The sequence below is a fragment of the Sapajus apella genome, unplaced genomic scaffold, assembly GCF_009761245.1.
Source record: "Sapajus apella isolate SASKATOON/1434 unplaced genomic scaffold, GSC_monkey_1.0 scaffold2, whole genome shotgun sequence".
NCBI lineage: Eukaryota > Metazoa > Chordata > Mammalia > Primates > Cebidae > Sapajus > Sapajus apella.
This window is the reverse complement of record NW_022436942.1, coordinates 69785127-69790144: the sequence shown is the minus strand read 5'-3', so window position 1 is coordinate 69790144 and position 5018 is coordinate 69785127. Positions and strand designations below refer to the sequence as shown.

Sequence of the window (5018 nt, the reverse complement as noted above, 5' to 3'; positions counted from 1 at the left end):
AAAAAAAAAAAAAAAAAAAAAAAAAGCGGGGGGAGAAATCTAGGGTTTTGTTTTGTTTTTTTTGTTTGTTTGAATCAAGTGGTAACTATTCCAGAGAAGCAGTAGTTGCCGAACTTTTTGAAGTTAACACCATCTAATTATTTTCCATTGCCCCTACTTCTTTCATTCTCTTTTTAAAAGGTGCTCTTTGACACGTCTTAGAAAATAAAATCTATTTTATTTTTCTAAAATTTGGGTGACAAGGAATTTTTGTGACATTCCATAAAGATGCTTTACAGTTCCTGATGGGAAATCGTTGTAATAGACAGAAACACTGAAAGAATGGTGTTTTTAGTTTATAAAAGTGCTTGTGCAATATAAAAGATATTTTTTCACGTAGGGAGGTTTTGCCATCCACTTTATGTCACTTATTAAGCAGCACTTTCCACGTGCCTCAGTCCTAAAGATGTTACAAAGGTATTCTCTTGTATTTGCATACTCATTCTTTGGAGTATGCATGTTTCTATATGAATATAAAAATGACATAAACTTCAGGTGTTATACAGGTTATTAAAGTGTTGCCCTGCTGGGCGTGGTGGCTCACACCTGTTATCCCAGCACTTTGGGAGGCCGAGCTGGGCTGATCACAAGGTCAGGAGTTTGAAGCCAGCCTGACCAACATGGTGAAACCCCATCTCTACTAAAAAAATGCAAAAATGAGCTAGGCATGGTGGTGTGCACTTATAATCCCGGCTACACGGGTGGCAGAGACAGGAGAATTGTTTGAACCTGGGAGGTGGAGATTGTAGTGAGCCGAGATCGTGCCACTATACTCCAGCCTGGGTAACAGAGCAAGAGTCTGTCTCAAAAAAAAAAAAAAAAAAAAAAGAGTTTCTCTATTTGTAGGTTTCATTCAATTTGGATTTTTTTTTTTTTTTTTCTTTTTTTTTTTTTTTTTTGAGATGAAATTTTGCTGTCACCCCAGGCTGGAGTGCAATGGCGTGACCTTGGCTCACTGCAACCTCCAACTCCTGGGTTTAAGCAATTCTCCTGCCTCAGCCTCCTGAGTAGCTGGGATTATAGGCATGGGCCTGCTAATTTTGTATTTTTAGTAAGGATAGAGTTTCTCCATGTTAGTCAGGCTGGTCTCGAACTCCTGACCTCAGACGATCTGCCTACCTTGGCCTCCCAAAGTACTGGGATTACAGGCATGAGCCACCACAACCAGCTGTTTTGTTTTGTTTGTTTTTTCTTTTCTTTTCTTTTCTTTTTTTTTTTTTACTGCATAGAGAACAAGTTTTGTTTTGTTTTAAGAGATGAGGTCTTGCTCTGTTGCCCAGGCTGGGGTATAGTAGCATGATAATAGCTCATTGCAGCCTCAAACTGCTAGGCTTTAGCAATCCTCCTGCCTCAGCCTTCTGAGTAGCCAGGACTACAGGCTCATTCCATCATGCCCAAGTAAATTTTGTTTTGTTTTGAGACGTAGTCTCACCCTGTCACCAGGCTGGAATGCAGTGGCTCGATCTCAGCTCACTGCAAACTCCGCCTCCCATATTCAAGCGATTCTCCTGCCTCAGCCTCCAGTAGCTAGGACTATAGGCACGCACCACTATACTAGCTAATTTTTGTATTTTTAGTAGAGACGGGGTTTCACTATGTTACCCAGGATGGTCTCGATCTCCTGACCTTGTGATCCACCTGCCTTGGCCTCCAAAAGTGCTGGGATTACAGGCATGAGTCACTGCTTGCCTGGCCTAAATTTTTTTTTTAATAGCCTATTGTATTTATCCATTGAAATTGTATTAGATTTTGAAATGCAGCCTTGTCAAAAGTTTGCTTCTCTCTCTCATTTCAACAGTAGGCAGCCTTCTCGAATTTGCCCCAGATAAGTTTTACCTTGCCGTTTGACAAAAAAACGAGTGTACCTGTAAGATCGCTTGCCATTGGTGTCTGACTTAGGTTTGTGGGTGAAAGGGAAGCCATGACACAAGGCCCACTTGACATATCCTTTGTTATGGAAATCTAGATTGACAGGACTGGCAGCCATTCAGTGGCCATGTGGAAGAGTGTACCTGTTCGGTGAGCCCCAGAGAGAAGCTTTAGTGTGGAGTTCTGTCTACAAGAGAGTACGCAGTTATTATCTTTAATCTTTACAAAGTACCCCATCATTTAGGGAGACATTGAAAACATGTTTCAATTATCTTGTGGATTTAGAATTTACAAGTTGACATTAAGAACAGAAAAGCTCTTGAATAGCTCCTTTCACTGACCATCAGAAAGCCTTCCGAGGTTGCCAAGGAGCTTTGTAAACCATGGGAAAATCATGCCTTAAGCCATTTCAGTCTGGTAGCACATGTAATAATAAGGAAAATGATGATAATATGCAAATTTATCTAGGGCTTCCATATCACTCACTGTGCTAAGTGTTCAACATGCTTTATCTCATTTAATCCTCATTACAACCCTTTGAGGAGACAGATAGTGTTGTTATCCTTGTTTTACAGATGAGGAGAGTGACTTCAGTGGGAGAGAAGTGGTTTGCCCAGCTAGATATAAATGACAAGCAAGAGTGTCACCCTCACTTTTTTTTTTTTTTTTTTTTTTTGGATACAGAATTTCGCTCATCACCCAGACTAAAATGCAATGGCGCATTCTCAGCTCACTGCAGTCTCCGCCTCCTGGGTTCAAGAGATTCTCCTGCCTCAGCCTCCCGAGTTGCTGGGATTAAAGGTGCCCACCACCACGCCCGGCTAATTTTGTGTTTTTAGTAGAGACGGGGTTTCACCATGTTGGCCAGGCTGGTCTCAAACTCCTGACCTCAGGTGATCCACCCACCTCGGCCTCCCAGAGTGCTGGGATTATAGGCGTGAGCCACCATTTTGGCCCACCCTCACTTTTAATTCCAAGGGTACACTCCTCTTTTAGTAGGAGTAGGATGAAGGTGTGGGGAAGGAATATGGTTGTTTGTGAGTCAGTCATTCTATAACAGCAGTATTCTATAGATTCCACTTAACTAAGGGTAATAAGTAACAAGGGAAAAGACCCAGAAATAGATTAAGAAAAAATGTTTAAGACCAATTAGGCTTTTAAAATAGTCTGAAGTCTTCTAAATGCACCACACTCACCTGTTTAATAAACTCACACAGTTCTCCATAACGAGTGCTGCCCTTCATAATACTGTATACAGGAAATATTGTGGATATTTACTGTGAATGGATTTTCCTTGTACATCTGCACTATTGTCTCCCCATCTGTCTTTTGACCAAGTGAAGGTTGCTCAAGTGGACAGATGTTTTCTGCGACTGTGAAACAGGTTGCTGCATGTTCTTCCCCATGGGGCTAGAACCCTTTATCTTGGTATCATGAGTTGTATTATTTATTGCTAACTCTGGATCTTAGGGGCTGATCTTATCCTATCAAGGATTTTCTAAGACCTAATACCCTCTTGGTATAAGACTTGAAGTAAATTAATACTGGCTGTAATGAGAATAATAGGCTCAGCAGCTACTAACTATTAAGCACCTAGAAGCCTGGACCCTGTGCCAACCGCTTTTCATTCATTGTCTCCTTGAATCCTCCCAACAGTGCCATGTTGGCTGGGTGTGGTGGCTCATGCCTTTAATCCCAGCACTTTGGGAGACTGAGGTGGGCGGAACACTTGATGGCAGGAGTTCGAGACCAGCCTGGCAAAGTGGCAAAAGCCCATGTCTACTAAAAATTACCAAAATTAGCAGGATGTGGTGGTGCGTGCCTATAATCCCAGGCAGGGGTTGCAGTGAGTCAAGATCATACCACTGCATTCCAGCCTAGGCAGCAGAGCAAGACTCTGTCTCAAAAAAAAAGAAAAAAGCTGTATATTTTACAGTCGAGGAAACAGGCACAGATATGTCACTTGCCTGCAGCTAGACAGCTAGTAGGTGTCAGAGTTAGGGTTCAAACCTAGGCAGCCTGACTCCATAGCCTGGTCAGCTAACTACATCTTTATTCTTTCCCTCACCACAGATTTTTAAATAAGGACTCATAAGCCTTCTCTGTATCTTTGATTAAGTTTTCGAATGTCTGTTGACCTTAGCTTTAGCTGCAAGAATTGTGAGACCAGGTGCGGTGGCTCGTGCCTGTAATCCCCACACTTTGGGAGGCCAAGGCAGGAGGATCGTTTAAGGCCAAGCGTTCAAGACCAACTTGGGCAATATGGCAAGACCCCGTCTCTTAAAAAAAAAATTTTTTTTTTTTTTTTTTTTTTTTTTTTGATACGGACTCTTGCTCTGTCGCCAGGTTGGAGCGCAGTGGCACAGTCTTGGCTCACTGCAACCTCCACTTCCCAGGTTCAAGCGATTCTTCAGCCTCAGCCTCCCGAGTAGCTGGGACTACAGGTGCGTGCCAAACACCCGGCTAATTTTTGTATTTTTAGTAGAGACGGGGTTTCACCATGTTGGCCAGGATGGTCTCAGTCTCTGGTCCTCGTGAGCCACCCGCCTCAGCCTCCCAAAGTGCTGAGATTACAGGCATGAGCCACCGCATCCGGCCAAAAAAAAAAAATTTTTTTTAAAGATCAAAAAAAAAAAAGTATTGTGCTTATAAACTTGTAGTGTGACTCTTAGAAATCTTGGTCTTCGGGTAGACAATTTACAGTTCTTTAGGACATATGAAAAGCAGGAGGAGGTTCAATTATGTTGTTCTTGGGGGCAGAAAAAGACAGATGACCCCTTAATAGAGTATGTTGGCTCCTTTTCATTTGCATGCAGCCTTAGCAGACACCTCCTTGGAGAAGTAGGGGTATGTTCTCAACACTGTAGTTGATCCCTGTGACACTGAAGGACCTTGATCATAATGAATTATCTTTTTCTAATTTCATCCTCAGAAGAGAACAATAAAAACAAAGGACTGGAAGGAAACAAAGGCCAGGTTTCTTTAAAGTTTTGGCTCCATGCAATGCAAACATTTTCAGTAAAACCTGTTTCTTTTATGTGCTTTGCGGTTAGCTTCAGGCTTTTTTTTTTTTTTTTTTTTTTTTTTGACGGAGTCTCTCTCTGTTGCCC

The 5018-nt window shown here is 42.1% G+C and overlaps 1 protein-coding gene across 5 annotated transcripts in view; it reads left to right on the top strand.

The window, feature by feature from the left end:
* BRAP (BRCA1 associated protein) overlaps positions 1 to 5018 on the top strand; it is a 48454-nt gene that overhangs the window by 6856 nt on the left and 36580 nt on the right. The gene's annotated exons all lie outside the window — the stretch shown is intronic.